This window comes from Nelumbo lutea, chromosome 1, assembly GCF_056320005.1.
Source record: "Nelumbo lutea isolate HS-2025 chromosome 1, American lotus-T2T, whole genome shotgun sequence".
In the NCBI taxonomy this organism is placed as follows: domain Eukaryota; kingdom Viridiplantae; phylum Streptophyta; class Magnoliopsida; order Proteales; family Nelumbonaceae; genus Nelumbo; species Nelumbo lutea.
Window position 1 is genome coordinate 122336294 of NC_142684.1, and position 17290 is coordinate 122353583.

Consider the following 17290-nt stretch of genomic DNA (forward strand, 5'->3'; position numbering starts at 1 on the left):
TGATTTAATTTAATAAATTGTTGCAAATATTATAATAATTATTGTCAATCATCTAAATAAAATACACATCTAAAATGTCAATATGTGAGCCCATTGATATTATAAAAGATAAAAAATGCATTCCAACTATAATTCATATGCAACTATGTTAAAAATATTTTATAATTTCCAAATTCATTCATATAAATAATACAATTAACAAAAACTTTGATATAATGCATAATACAATTAACACAAAATTTGATCCAATGCCTCCATCCACATATTTGGAATTGTGCCTTCCGCTATATAACCACGACATCTAGTTTGTTGAAAATGATAAATAGCTCATGAAAGGTTGATTCCACATCCTGAAGAGCTCTAACTTTGCTTTACATTTGGCAAGTGTTTGCAAACTTAACATTGGCATATGTGCAATGGTCACAAGACCATTGACCTGAATCATCCAGTTGACTGGGAGCTCGGGAAGTCGTTCCTTTGCCTCTTCCGCCTCTGGATTTGTATCCTCTCAATTCTTAGAGCTCGTTGTTCTGCTACAAGCATCATGGGAGTCCACATCAAAGCTAACACAAGAAATGCAAACAAGTCCAAGTCCTGAGAAGAGAGACAAACCCAAGCAACAAGTAAACAAAACGCAACTGAAGCCAGATGATAAATTCATTTGTCTGCACGAATAAGCCTAGTCAAAATCATGATAAGATGAAAGCACTTCAGCATAACAGAATATAAGACTGAAATCATTTTTCCAGTAGCTCTGTCATTTAATAAAAGCCACACCTGCGATGATAGACTTATCATCAGCTTAAGGAACCAAGGTACACACATACGAGATAGTATTGACAAAATGGCCAAAAATGAAATCAACAGAACCAACCTGATAGAGGGAAAGTTCAGTATCGACTAATAGCCATTGTTCGACACAAAATAACACAATTAAGAATATCTCAAGAATGAAGTTCATAATCACCTTGGAACAAAGATAATATATTCAAATTATTAATTCAATTCATAAGAAAAAGGAAATATCAGTACATATGTTGGGGAGTTGGAATTGGGGATTTGCTTCAAATATAACATTGATGTACCCATGGAAAGCTATTGAGGAAATCCTGCCTCTTTCCCTAAAGAACATCAGGTAATGACCCCCTTTTTTTATAAAGGGTAAATGGTATTTGAATTTATATAAAATAGAGGAAGAGGTTTCCTCAAAACTGTACAAGGAACTATATTCTATAGAGAGATAAATACAAAGAGATAAGACAGTCAACTAGCATAGCTTAGGTTGAATACAATTTGCACCCAATTGTCTGTAGCTTGAATGTAGGATGTGCCCCTCAATTTGCACCCATTTATTTCCCTATCAAATATTCTGCCATTACCTCTCCATCCAAATAGACCAACAAAAAGGATACAATTTCCAGAGGATGTTACCCTTCCTGCTTAGCTCCAAGGTAGACCAAACTGAGATTAGCTTTGCTAAACTCCTGGGGATCACTCAAACTCTACAAAATAGCTGAAAAAAGTGCATCCAAATACTGATAACCAGAGGGCAGTGCAAGAAGACGGATAAGAAAAAATGAGTTGCACTAGGCTGCTATAGCTGATCAGAAGGAAATGATTCTCTAAAGGTAAGTATGGAAACACTGTGTGAAACAGACTAAGGATGATGCCCTTTGCTTTTCTACTTTTTCTCTCTCATTGTATTATACATTCTTTCTCTTCACTTTTGAAGTACTAAGCCTGCTTGATCTGTTACCAATTTGTATTTGAAAAAATTAAGAATCATGTAAAGCCATTCCCCCATTTTCTTGTTTTCCCTTTCAATACATTTTATTTCCAAATCACTTCATACATAGAAATGAATTTCTATCCATCTGCAATACTAGTTAATAATTTCATCAAAAGTAAAAGGAACAGGAACCACTAAAAAGGGGAAGGGAATTTGCAGGTTCTTTACTTATGACTTAGTCATGGATATTACTCCTTGAAGATCACCAGAAGTACCACTTAGAACGGGAAGCAATGCAAACAGTAAACCCACAGCACAATCCTGGTACATGAAGAAAACTTCGAGTTCAACCATGAGTTTGCTTATATAAAGAAATCAGAGAATATTTAAAGAAAAAAGCAGTTCTATGGAAGAAATCACTAGGAGAACAATTGGGTCTGTACATTAATGGCTGGCTGTAAGATTTATTTAAGCACATCTCCCACCAATTTTTTTTTTTGAGTCTGCTACTTTCTTTTTGTGATTCTTGCTAGAAAGTTTTGAGCCTACCTACATTTTTTGTGTGGTTTCTCACTTTAGATGGTAACAGCTTCTAAAAAAAGTAATACAATACTTTTTCTCAAAAAAATACATAAATGTTCAAACTGACTAATGTGGCAATAAAAAAAAAATATTTGTTTTCGGTGGTTGAGTTTCCAGTAAGTAGTCAGTTCATGATATGTATTAAAAGTTTATTAAAATGGCATTCATAAATGGAATATAAGAAGATGTTCCATACCTAGAGAATAAGGGTCCCAATTGTGACCTAGCCATGTAGAGCATTTATACTAATTCTTTCCATCAAAAACTTCAAAACCTAGGGTGCAGACGAGTTGAAACATGTATCAATATCTTTTTATTTTCTTTCCTTTTTTATATTGGTAAAAGGGATTCCAACAACAAGACAAAAACACTACAAAGAGAATAGGAAAAGAATAGACTACATAATGTGATTACGAGAAAATTCACAAGGCATGGAACCTTGGAACCCATTCTGAGCCTGTCTAGGCATCAAAGAGAAAGATACATCTAAAAAGTTAACTAACCACCTCTTCTTTCATGCATGTTTATGTGGTCATGTAGTGTAGACCCCCTGCTTGAGTCAGCCAATAAACCAAAAAATTAATTGGGTTGACTGGCTGATCCATCCCCTATTCTTCCTTTCTATACAAGAGGGAGGTCCCATATGGATCCCAACCCAAATAAAAAGAGAACACAATAGGGGATTAACAAAAGCTACTGCACCCCTGAGGTTGGTGCCCCCCACAAGATCTATGGTCTCCCAACCTGCCTGCGGGTAATAGATCAGTTAGTAAAACCTTCATACCTCTAGACTCTTAGAACAACCCTCCATAGATCAAGTAGTAAAACCTCCACACCTCTAGGCTCTAAGAACAACCCTCCAGCAGTGCCAAAATATATTTTAAGGAACCTCCCATTTTTATTGAGATACAAACAGCCATCTAGTTACTTGGAAGATAGGGTACACCCAGCAACCTAACCCCAATTTTCATGGGGGACGAACCCCCCCTCCCCCCAATAGAAACCTGCTGACCCCTTGCATAGTTAACGCATCTGCTAAGCTGTTAGCTGACCTTTGGATGTTGCCTGCAATTCCCAAACCAACTTTAGAGTTTCTCTTACTGTAAGCCCATATCTTCAAGAACTATTTTTGTTATTGCTAACATCCCACAAGTACAACTGAGTCCACTTCCACCACCATACCTCTGTAATCAAAACTTTCGGATTTTCTCAAACCCTCCAATATGACCATCAGTTCTACCTTGAAGAGTTATTGAAACCAATAGACCCTGAAAAAATAACCAGTAAATTTTCTAGGTTGTTTCAATCCATGCTCTTTTTGTCTTGCCCCTAACACTTCCAGGTTCACTTTGACAATCAAATGCAAGGGAAAAATGAGCAATTGACCTGATTGGACACTTCCAGGTTGGCAGCCAAGTGGCCTCATACTAGAGGGCTTCTATTTCAGCCAAGTGACCTCTAAGCCCTCAGACTAGAGGGTTTCTACTTCAGACAAGTGAGAGTAATGAACCCAACTCCCAGAAAAGGTGTTAACTTCAGACATGTGGCTACCCATCAAAAGAACAAAAACACTTCAGAAGATGTGGGACCATTTTAATCTTTCTAATAAATTACAAATAAAACTTGATTTAATCTTTTAAATCAAATAAAAAACTCTATCCAAGAAAGAATTTAAAAAATCGAATAAAAAACCTAACTTAATTAAAAAACGAAATAGTTCAGTTTAGTGACCCCATACATAGTACAGAGGTCTAGTCAAACATGACTTGAAAGATAACATACAAAACTAACAAGATAATTTGATTAAATAATTTTCTTTACTTCCAATTCATTCATAATCTTAGAAAATGGTGTAGCCTCAGAGGAGGTTGAGATATCAAGCAAAGGAATATCTGTAATTCTGTTAACAGTCCATTAAGGGAAGTGAGATATCAGGCAAGCCATAGTGCATGTGCCAAGTCTAAGGTGAAGGAAGTCAGCAGCCAGATGATTAGCTTGAATAGAGAGTTGATTGAGTTAAGATGAAACCTGAGTGTCAATATTGTATGTCTATTTGTACTCTAGGCAAGTTTTCTCATTTATTGATCTTTTAATTACTCAACTGTTTATATTGGTCTTTCTAGATAGTCAATATGCATATGGTGGCTTACCAGTTTCCATTGGTTTCTTTGCTACATGTAAGGTTTTGTTCTGACTAGTTACTTGTTGCAGTTCTGGAATGATCAATTTAAAGGAACTATCTTTAATCAGCAGAAAGGCAGTGTAGATGGCATACTTGGTAATGGGTTCTAATATGTGAATTCTTCAATTATACTTACAGAAATCTATATGGCATATATTCCCTAACTATATTTTTGCATTTGAGCTGATCCTTCTCTTCTAATATTAATATGCCAATTTTCTAATCATTCTTAAAACACTTACTATTAGTTTATTTCCGATGTTTATGGCTACTAAAAAGCTGATATTATTAAAAACTAGCAAAGGAGCTTCCATTAAAAGTTTTTTTTTTTTTTTAAGTTGAGGTATAATTTTATTCGAAAAAACCTAACAACATATAGACAGTGTGAGATACTAACAAAGGCCCACTCCAGGGACATAAAGCATTCCACAACATTGAACCATTACAAATATGGGGTAATGACAATCCCCAACCCTTTTTTTTTTTTTTGTGATCTACAGGTTTCAATTTTGTACAATTACAATATTCAATTGGTATTTTGTTTACTTTTTTAACACACTGATTTTGCACATATGTAATTCTTACATATGTTCAATTAATCCATCTTAACTTCCCACACTTGCTATTGCTCTAAATAGCCTTATTGAAACCCTAATCCCTATTGTAGTTGTGTTCATGAAACCAAACCAAATCAGGTTTCTTTTTTGGGAAATTTCTCAAAAGAGTGCATTTCTTTTGGCTTCATGGGATACACAACAAGGGGCAGCCCTTCCCCATCCTTTTAACCCCCATCCCTGGTGGCAACAAGATTTTATCCCAAGTCTCTATTACAACAAATCAAAGATCCTACCAACCGAGCAACCATTAATTGGTTAGCCAGAATAAATAATCATGATTTAAAGATCAGCATAGAGTAAATTTATTCTGCTATTAACAGTCTTATGTTTGAAACCAAACCCAAAATACACAGAGAAGAAAAAGATAAATATATGAAGAGAGTAAGTATATGATACACAACTAACCTAATATTCAGTCTCTCTTCCTGATGATATATGTTGTCGTTCAAAGCTTATGGACTGGAGAAAGCAATCGATCCTTCAAACAAACAAATTACAAAAATAATGTTAAATGGGAAAAGAGAAAAAAGGAGATGCATATGAAAATTTTGGATAAACCAATATTATTACCTCAATGTCTTTCCCCTGTCTGGCTTGATTGACCACAGTGCCACCCCCTGTAAACCTATTATTACCTCAAAGACGCGCGAATAGTGATGGGAAGAAACAAAAAGATTAATTCTTACCTAAATCTAGAATGAATCATAGGAAACAAGTTTGAAATTGTAGGAAACTAGTATGAGCGATTCTAACCTTTGCAAATGCCAATTAAATAGGTAGAACGTGAAGTCTGAATATGTTAGAAGTCAAACTCGCCAATGGCTAAAATCAACCTCTGCAAACTTCTATGAGGATTTGTTGTTCTGGTTGAAGAAGAACTCGTATAACTTGTCGATGGTGTTCCAGTTCAACAAGTCGACCACAAAGACGACGCGCGAATAGTGATGAGGGAGATTTGGGATTAGCGTGGGATTCTTTGGAGGGAAAAGTATTAAATGTGGAATGTGGTGGTGGAAATAAGGAAGTTTTGTAATTAGCAACCATTAATTTTGGAAAAAAAATAACATCTAATTATTATCTTTTTATTTTATTTTGGGTAATTGAGTTAACCACTCGGATGAACGGATGAAGACATTGGTAAGTCATCTTGTTATATTTTTAATTTTAATTGCCCAATCCTATTGCAGATGTAGAGGTGTAAATCTGCCCGCGGCCCGACACGATGGCGCCCCTTTCATATAATAATTATATAATTATTATATAATTATAATTATATAAATATTATATAATTTATATAATATTATATAAATTATAATTATATAATAATATATAGTATATATTATATCAATAAAATAAATAATTTTTTTTATTTTATTATACTAATTTATTTAATTATTGTGTACATAAGAATTTTATACATCAAAATTCATATAAAATTAAAATTTTAAGTTTTTGTCAATTTTTTAAATAAATTGCTTTGACCTTATGCATGGCCTGGGCCGACCCTCCAAGTTATCCCTAGGGGGCGACATGGCCCGAGATGACCCATGGGTTGGCATGACACGGCCTGCACCAGCATAGCTCGTTTTACACCTTTATGTGGATGTCAGCCCCAAATAGATTTTGGGTCGGGTTCAAGTAGGGACGAGGACTAGGAAATATTATCTGTATTAATTGGGGTCCCTGATTGGAGGTCAGGGTCAAGGATGGGAAATGAGGTCTCTATCTTGCCTTGACCCTGATATTATATATATTAAATATATTATTATATTTATAATATTATTTATATATTTAAAATATTATCTATATTTTAAAATTTTTATTTATTTTAAGTAAATTTATTTTTCAAAAATACTATTAACTAAAAAATTTCAAGGATTCGGGTCTCCACAAGAAACTCGTTCTTATCGACAATTGGAGATGGAGAACAATTTTTATCCTCGTTGGGGATTAGGGTTGAGAATGGATTGGAAATATGATCCCCACCCTAAACCAGCCCTATTGCCATTCCTATAAAATATAGTGCCAATCGAATATACGTGTATTGTATACGAGGTAGGGCATAGTGGCCGGATTTGGCATCCCCCTTTCCATTCAATCAGTTTGGATTCAGGTTCAAGTCAAATTTGTTTCAGGACATTTTGTGGTTGGATCGAAGTCATATTAATCTCAATCCTTCGACATTGCCATAAAAACAATATTATAAAAAACTAACCCAAGGGTCGACCATTCTTGCCCTCTAGGTCACGAGTCATTGGTTGGATCATCTAGGTCATCAAACAGGTCAACTACACATCAATAATGATTTATATATTATATCAATAAATTAATATATATATATATATTCTACATACATGTAAAATATGTATATTTATTTATTATTTTATGTTTAATTTATATTTTTATTTCAATTTTAATTGTTTATTTAAAAAAATGCTAAAAATTAGTGTAATATATGACCAAGTGACCACAATTGATTATTAATCAAAAATAGAAATTATATATTTATGTCATAAAGGTTGAAACTCAAAAAACATGGAGTTTTCATCACCTTTTGCATTTCTATATTTTTAATTAAACATCTCCATCATTATATCTAACTATTTAATAATTTTTACATATTTAACTCGTTATTTACATTCCTATTCGAAAATTTAGATAAAAGAATATAAAATGTATGGAGGCATAATTTTTTTGTTATTGTCATAGGATTGACTTAATCCCATTCGTAAAAGTGAAATTATGTTCTATAATATATTTGTTGATGCATCAAGTATATTTGGTTCTACAATCTTTGTATGATTGTTCCTAAATATGCATCATGTATATTTAATAAGCTTTGTTCCCAATTCAATATTTTAGCAACAGTTAAAGCTAAAAACGTTGCCAATTCATCTGTATTAGCAACAATTCTGATCATTGTAGCTAATATTTATCTTTTGTGCCAACAATCGTTTACAACTGTAATGAATTGCCTATTGCCAAAGCTCAATTTTCTTATAGTGAATAGAGATACTGTAGACCGCTTAAAACACTCTGGGGAAATCAACAATCCAAAATATTATCCTTGGTTCGAGGTATTTCATACTATATTTGAGATAATTTTTTTAATTATTTATTCTTTATTAAAAAATCCATCACCAAACTGAATTATTTTTTTCATCTGCATAATTGTGTAGGTGCAATAGGTGGAATCCATCTATGTTCATGCTTGTGTTCTATTTGGTGATCAAGTTCCATTTAGGGGAAGAAAATCAACAACCACCCGGAATGTGATGTGTGAATGTTCGTTTGACATGCTCTTCACTTTTGTTGAGGCAGGATGTGAGGGTACTGCACATGATTCAAGAGTTTTCTTGGAGACGGTTCAAAATCCCGACAATATGTTCCCGTTACCACTAGAAGGTTAGCAAAACTATCAAATAGCTCACTGGAGTTTTTTATTCAATACACTAATGCATTACGTAGTTGACTCGGGTTATATAAATATGCTTAGACTTCTGTCTCCATATCGATCAGAGATATACCATTTAAAAGGCTTTCAAGGAAGAGGTGGTCGACCCAAGAATGCCGAAGAGTAGTTTAATTATATTCATTCTTCATTAAGGAATGTCATAGAGCATTGCTTTGGTGTTCTTAAGGCAAGATTCCCAATACTAAAGTTGATGCCTCCATACCCACTTCACAAGCAAATTAGAATTGTATTTGCTTGTTGTGTGTTACATAATTTCATTCGATTATCGAGAATCCAAGATGTGTGTTGGAATGATTTCCTTCAAGATGGTGTTCCTATTGAAGGAGAGGGAGGAATGTTTCATGGTACAACACCAACAACTATTGATGTAGGATCTCAAGCATCTAGACGGATGGAACAAGTTCGTGATAAAATTATGTTCAAGATGGCTGATCATTACAACTTACGTGTCAATTGCACCCACCGAAGAAGTATACGTAGGAGGCAATCAAATTAGTTGGGGATTTCAATAAATTATTGAGCAATTAGTGCTTATGTGTTTTTAACAATTAACGCTTATGTGTTTTTAATTATGACATTGGTATGTTCTTGACTAATGATCATGTGCTTGTTGGAAATTTCACAAATCATTTGTTAGGTTACAAACAATTTTATTGTAATATGATATTCAATTGTTTTATTATTTAGTCATGGCAACAAATCGAAAGGGACCGATGTGTCCATGTGGGCATGGACGTATGAAATTGTGGATGGCAAAAACTGAGAAAAATTATGGAAGATGGTTTTATAAATGTCCAACCGGTGAGGTATAAGTCCAATACCCAAAAAACCATATTGATTAATATTTGTGTTTGACATGGATTGAAAATTATTAACAATCTTTTCTTTCAACCACATGAATATAACTTCATGTGGGCAGATAACTACACCTCGGAAGAATTAGAAGTCTGCATCATTGAACAAGATAGTATTGCTCATGAACATGCAGATTACAAGAAAGAGTGGGTTGTTGCAATTGGGGCTTGTGCTTGTTGCTGTGCCATGATGTGTTTGATCATTTTTTTGCTGATTTTGATTATCATTTTGTTAGTCTAGAAGTAGGATAGATACCACTAAAAGTGCAGTTAGTATGTCCTTATCATGAACTAGTGTATGGCTTTTCCATTTTAGATATGCTTTATAGTTGTATAATACTAAAGTTGTATTATTAAAATTAAGGTTATTATGCTACTAACATGTACAAAAAATTTGAATGTGTAAGTGGGTCCCACCAATGGTAAATACATATGGGGTCCACATTATGTATTATGCATATGTTGAAGTGTATGTGGGGCCCACATTGAAAAAATATTTATGTTCCATAATGAAGGATATAATTTGCATGTGGGGCCCACATTAATGCATTATGCATATGTCAGATGTACATGGGACCCACCTTGAAAAATATTTATAGGCTTCAAAATGAATGACATGCATAAGTGGACTTACACGTGGGGCCCACATTAATGCCTTATGCATATATTGAAATGTGTGGGGCCTACATTAAAAAATATTTATGAACTCCATAATGAAGGGTATACATAGCTGGAATTGCATGTGGGGCTCACATTAGTGCATTATGCATATGTTGAAATGTATGTGGGGCCCACATTGAAAAAATATTTATGAACTCCATAAGGATATACATAGTTGGAATTGCATGTGGGGCCAACATTATGTATTATTTATATGCTGAAATGTTTGTGGGGTCGACATTACGTATTATATATGTTGAAATGTATGTGGGGCCCACCTTGAAAAATATGTGGACCCCGTAGTGATGGATATGCATATGTGGACTTAATGTAGGGCCCATTTATGGTAAGCGCACAAGGGGCCCACAACTATGAAATGCATATTTAGACCTATATGTGGGTCCCACGTGTTAAATGAATGGTTAGTTGGCCCACACATGAGACATTCATATATATAACACATATTTTCATGGAGTTACCAAACGGTTTTCCAGATTTTATGGTCTTTCCGAAGATTTATTAAAAATATTCTAACCAAACAGTCTTTGATCTTCCAAGATCTATTTGCAAAAGCTCACCTGTTCTTTTAACCATCAGATTTTGCAACAGATCTTTTGAAAAAGACTTGCCAAACAGGCATTTAGTTAATTGTCAGAAACAATAAGAGTACTTTAAGATAATATTGAAATAGTAGGGGTATAGTTAGTCAATTTCCTAAACCTTAAGGGTAGTTTAAAAAATTTTCCGTAATTATTATCTTGTTAGTCCAAAAAATGATTTATAAGCACACTCAATATGTTTTCCAAACTGCTTTGGACATGTTTATGTAGTTAATATACAATATCATATTCGAAGTTCCTTCAATTAAATTCTGTATAACAAATACAAATTCATACTGGTGGGCCCCATAAATTTGACATGTGGGACCCACTTATGAGAAAACTGTAAGGAATCCATATGGTGTTATTCGTGATCAATGCAAGATAGTGGTAAGTGTATGTAGGGCACATACATGGTAATTCTAGGTGGGACTCACAAGACCAGGATGCACTCTCATTTGCGTCAATGTGACCCAATTAGACAGGCCAAGTCTCAAATATATTCTAAATAGCCCACATCAGCAATGTGCATATCCCAACATTACCAAACATTCTTGAACTGCTAAGATCTTATTGATTACGACAGCTTCCAAAACATCTTTCTAAAGTCAAACAGTTCTAGCTAAGCTAGGGATTAGAGCTGACTCGGTTCCATGTTTCGGAATTTCGGTTATCAATCGGAAGTAGAGTAAGGCTTACTGGCCATCACTCCGGAATCCGGATCTACTGAACTTAACGCCTTGTGCTAAGAATTCATCAAAATGGCATGTCCCAGAAGGAACTACTCTTCATGCGATCACTAATTACTTTTTCTGTAAAAGAATGAATGAAGGTAAGTTGTACTCTCTTTGTTTGACCAAGGGCTGTTAACTCAAACATGGCAAGCACGATGAATTAAGGAAATCAGTTGAACAGTTTATTGTGTTACTTTACTACTACAACAGTACAACGCTACAGAGCTTACAGCGAGATTTTCGTTATTTTTAATTGCTTTTACCACGCGACGAGGAATTATTATTCATTAATACAACATAACAGAGTATGAATGACGAAGCCCAACTGCATGAGAGAGAGATGCCAGTCTATCTCTATCACAGCCGATGCCTTAAGAGAGCCTTATAAGAAGGCGAGGGACTGACTGCTGGTGCTGAGGGAGGAGTTGACGAGGCTTTCTTAGAATGGTGACGAAGCTTGCATGGAATCACATTAAACGTCTTCTCGTAGCTGCAGTACTCCATGCTTGATGAAAAGAACTTCTCACATTCAGCCGGTGATCTCTGTGATTTCAGGTCCAGAATGCAATTGTTTTCTAAATGGAGTCGCCCCTTCTTGATCAAGTGCCTACACTTGGGACCCACCTGAGTGAAGTAATTGTCCGACAGAGACAAGTTAGCAAGCTTAGGAAGCGCGCACACTACCTCCGGTACTTGCCCATAAAGTTTATTACCGGCGAAGTTGAGCAGCTGCATTCTCTTCAAGCACCCGAACGAGTACGGTATCGGACCCGTCAAATGGTTGTTCCCGGCGTCGAACATCGTTGCCTTCTTCAGGAAGCCAATCTCGTAGGGTAGGCAACCTGACAACTGGTTGTTGAGGAAGAGCACCTCAGTTAAGGTACCCGCGGCCTTGCCAATGCTTCGCGGGATCGAACCCGAGAACCTGTTGTGAGCAAAGGTGAGATAACGTGCCGGCGTGCTACCGAGGTTATAGGGGATAGGACCGTCGAATTGGTTGTTGTTGACGAAGAGAACGTCTAGGTTCAGCGTAAACACGTCAGGTGGGAGGTACCCACAAAAGCTGTTGAACCGAAGGTCCAAGAAGGACAGGTTTTTAGCGTTTAGGACGGGCATTGGGAAGGAACCAGTATATTTGTTGTTGCTCAAGTCCAACTCGTACAAAAATCGGAGTTTGCCGATCTGGGGGACGATTTTACCGGTGAAGAAGTTGGAGTTGGCGTGGAAGATAGCGAGATCAGAGAGATTCTCGATGATACCCTCAAGGCTTACGTTGGAACCTAAGCCAAAATTGAAACCGTTGAAGTCAATACCGGCGAGTGCTTTGACTTTAAAATCTGGCACGGTTTCACAGTACAAGCCCTCGAATTTGCAGATATTTGTGCCTTTCCAAGACTTCAATTTGCCTTTGGGGTCATGGTACTCGAGTCGTTTTCTTAATTCCACGATGTAAGGATACACTAACTTGAGTCGTTCACTTTCAAAAGCCGGTGGTGGCGGTGGATATTTGGGCTCGGGAGGAGGAGGAGGTGGTGGTGGTGAATATTTGGTTCCGGGAGGTGGAGGTGGATATTGGTAATAGCCACCACCGCCTATTGTAACATCTAGCGTTTCCCTTGCGGTAGGTGAGGTATCAGCAAGAACTTGGAGGTGGAGAAAACATGAAAGAAACATGAACAAGGTGAGAGGAGCAGGGAACTTGGTAGCAGAAAAAGAAACGATGATATTGACCATCATCGATCCGGACACTTGTTTCTTCCTTGGTTTGCCTTTTCTCTCCATTTTCTTTCTCTTCAGAAGGTACGAAGATGAAGGAGGAAGAGGAGGAGCCAAATCGTTGAAGGCATGGGTAACGAGAGCATAATAAATAATAAAGAGCAACAACAGAGAGCGGATGGATGGAATATGGGGTATTGACTTATTCAAGTCGTCGTCGCCACTCGCCAGCTAACACAACAACTATTATCGTTTACAATCATCTTGGCTGAGAAAGCCATGCTGAGTTAAAAGTTCGACCCGAATTTAAATTTGATGGACACTAGCACCTGGGCCCACCAATAATGGATGTTTTTTTTCTATAAGTACCCAGAATGGATGGTTGTGCCGAGTGATTTTCGGATAATTAAAAGAAACAAGCTTATTCGGATAATTCTATTTAAATCACCACTCAATAATTCTGATCTTCGAATCCCCTCCAGTTCTTTACCCAAAAAAAAAAAAGAATCTCCTCAAGTTGGACACTACTGGATTAGGTCCACGTGTTTAGTTTTTAATCATCAAATCTACTCACATCGACCGTAAGTGGGCCCCACCCCACCCCATTATAGGGCTTCCAATGCTATTCGATTGTCCAATTTCATATCCCAATTATATCCATTATTGAGAGTTATCTGAATTCCATCGGTGTATAATTGGAATATGGATACCTGGCAATTGGGTTGGGTGGGTCGGGTTCGGGTTGGGTTGTCAAATGCTAGATCCTAACCTTAAATGTTCGGGTTAGGGTTGACCTATGGGTCAATTCGGATAATTTCACAATTAACCTTAAAATTCTAAATATAAAATAAAAAATCTGAACATTTAACAACTTAAAGAGTAAACAATAAAAAGTAAAGACTAAATAGAAAAAATTAAAGAGTGAAAATTTCTAACAATGCATAAACAATCCCAATTAGACTTGACAATTGGGTCAACGGATTGACCCATGACCCAACCCAACCCAACCTAGTTTTTTTTTTTTTTTTTTTTTTTGGGTCAGGTCATTTTCGTATTCGGGTAGTTAAATATTAGACCCTAATCCTACTTTTTTGGGTTGGGTTGGGTCGGGTTCGCGGGTTGGGTCAACTTTTTGCCAGGTCTAGATGTACCCATATTTGGTACGATAGAATTCGATTTTGTTTCTATATTTTGATCCATCTAAGATGGTTTGAATGTTGTGTTACTAAAATGGTGTAGTTCCATGTTTAGTATAAGCAATTTTTAATTTATTTTGTTCATAAATTGCAATATTACAACCATTTTTAATTTTGATATCATATAATATTTTAATAATATTTAGTTTAATTTATTTATACTATTTACTGACACTAATTTTAATAAGGATCCATTTGGTTCACAATTGGAATTAAAATCAGAATCGGAATTGGAATTGGAATTAAAATCCATTGGAATCATAATCAAAATGGCCTATTCCTCCCATCTATTTGGTTCGAAAATTGGAATTGAGATTTGGAATTGACTAGAATAAATAGGGATGCAAACAGATCGGATTGGATTTGAATCGGGGTATATTTGAATCCAATTCGATACTATTCATGTCGGATTCAATCCGATCAGATCTGATAGGACTCGATTTGAATTTGCATTTGAATCCTATTGGTAAGTCAAATCTTCGATTCTAATCCGATCCAACTTGTTTTCTTTAAAATTTAATAAATTATTAAAAAATTAAAATATACTAATTTAAATAAAGTAAAAACAAAAAGGACAAGTATTTTTAACCATTTTCATCATATATATACATGTTTTTATAAATAAATAAAAAAATTATAAAATATAATATAAACTATATTTATAAATTAATAAATAACACACACACATACAAGCATATATATATATATATATATATATATATATATATATGTTTATATTTATAAATGCATAATATATATCAGATTGGATCTTTTCAAATCGAAAAGGGGGGAATCCGAAGATCCGAACTTGGGTGATCCAAATTCGACCAAATAGGATCGGATCGGATCATGATCCAATCCACTTGCACCCCTAAGAATGAATTCTCATTCTTGAGGGAGATGAGATATCATTCCATTAGGAGTGGAAAATGGATTCTGATTCCTCCCAACCAAAGGGTTGGATTCTGATTTTGATTCAAGACTCCTATTCTGCAAACCAAATGGATTCTAAATCCGGGTGGCAATTACTTGAACATCACAATATGTGAAATTACTTCCCTTTATTTTTTTTGTATTTTAGTTGGGCTGAGGTTGGGGTTGGTGTTTTACATGTAACATGTCCCAAACAGATTCAACAAAAAAAGTATGGACAAACCCAATGCAGATTTCTGAATTTCATTACAGACTTATGAACATTTAAAATATCAAAAACCCACAGTGAATTGACATCAATTCCGAACTGATACGCACCCAAATTATATTTTAGGCCTAAAAATTTTGACACTAGGATGAACTGTCATTCTCCTCCGATTTAAACGTGACATAGAATGTGGTTGTATACGTGATTGGGGCGGGTTTTTCACTCTGTAACCGAGCCACTTCCAACATCTTCCTTTCCCCACTCTAGCATGTCCTTTCTCTACTTTCTTTAAAGAGGAATTGATATTGATGGGAACTCGGTCTTAATTTGTGCAAGAAATAGGATGGACTTATAAAGTGCCTTATGTACAGTTTTCTCCTTCCAACCCTTCGTAGAGAGCGAAAGGACTTCACTTCTAAATGAAACTCAACTCTATGAGTTAATTAATTCCCTATTAAAATTGGGTTTTACAAAAAAAAAAGAAAAGGCAAAAAACTTAAACCTCCCTTGATATTTCACCTAAATACTGAAACATCTTCTTACTTTTTTAATTGGGCTTAGACCTCTCCTTTTAGATGACATCAATAGACAAAAACCTCTCCGATCCTTTAATTCTCCCTCCATGTTTGTTAGCACATGACATCATATGCGGTTAATATTTTTTAAAAAATTCCAATGATTCCCTTTATTACCTCTTTGCTTTAATTGATTGCGTCTTATATGGACACAAGCCTCTCTCTTCATTGATCAAAGGCAACTTGAACAAAGGACCTTGTTTATAAAAAAACTAAATCTGCTTTTATTTTTATTTGGTTGTTATCTGTAAAGCGGTTTCTGTGAAGCCTCAATCATAAATTGAAGGTCTCAATATTGATGAAGGCGTCACTCAGATAAGGAAATGGAGCTACTTATCTGGATTGTACTCTAAAAATTGTGAATTGGACTCTGGTTTTAATCATGGACTTTTAGTGGGAGTAAATGAAATTTAAAAATTTAAACTCTCCCCAATGAAAAAAAAATTAGAACTTGTGACATCAGAGTTGCTTCCCTTTGGTTTTTGTATTGTCCTTTCTTAAGATATCAGAGAGTTATATTGCTAATGTGATTACTATGGTTATCTCTGCTTTATCTGGTGAGGCAATAATATAGAAACGTGCTTTTGCAAATAGAATGTTTAAGTAGGTTTGTAATTTAAGTGTATAACTTTTAATCGATTCAAAGTTCTTACTGTTGATCCAAGAAATCCAGACAATGTGTGTGTATACTAACTGTTTATAGTGAACAACCATGAAAATAGAAACTTATATCCTTAACCTCAAAGATTCAGTTCATCTAATGAGGGAGTTCTTATGACTTGCTTATGAAATCAGAAATCAAATAATTTTTAATTAATTTACAAGAAGAAAAATAGGAGGGCTAGTGGATAGATGCAACTCTTTCAATGGTCAAGTTTTCATTGTTCCAAGGTTTTTGTTTTGTACTTAAGAGGATATTGCATTACTGAGAAAAAGGATTAAAGATAAATACAACAACACCCCTTGAAGGTAGTTGCAAAGCATGCTTAGCGACTGCATTAGCCAAGGAATTACATTAAGGACTAATGTGAGAAAAGGAAATCAGTCTTCATAAGCAAGGAGATATCGTGCTAGATGGCCTCAAGAGGGGAGAAGGATAGAGACTCTGGGGAGGATTTGGCAAGGTCCACCGCTTCAACTGCAACCTTAGAATTTGATTCAAACATGACCTTCTAAAATCCTCCTCGATCTGCCTCTAGACAGACAAGTCTTAGCACTCGTCTTTCAGCC

At 35.4% G+C, this 17290-nt stretch overlaps 1 long non-coding RNA gene and 1 pseudogene across 1 annotated transcript; both read right to left on the minus strand.

Moving 5' to 3' along the window:
- Positions 1-93: 93 nt before the first annotated feature.
- Positions 94-6078, minus strand: LOC148877231 (uncharacterized). Its single transcript, XR_016105117.1, has 4 exons — positions 5864-6078; positions 5681-5735; positions 5516-5588; positions 94-594 (listed from the first exon to the last, which is right to left on the minus strand). It is a non-coding gene; the product is annotated as an uncharacterized LOC148877231 (long non-coding RNA).
- Positions 6079-11620: 5542 nt separating this feature from the next.
- On the minus strand, positions 11621-13214 carry LOC148877232 (uncharacterized protein At4g06744 pseudogene; annotated as a pseudogene).
- Positions 13215-17290: the final 4076 nt, after the last annotated feature.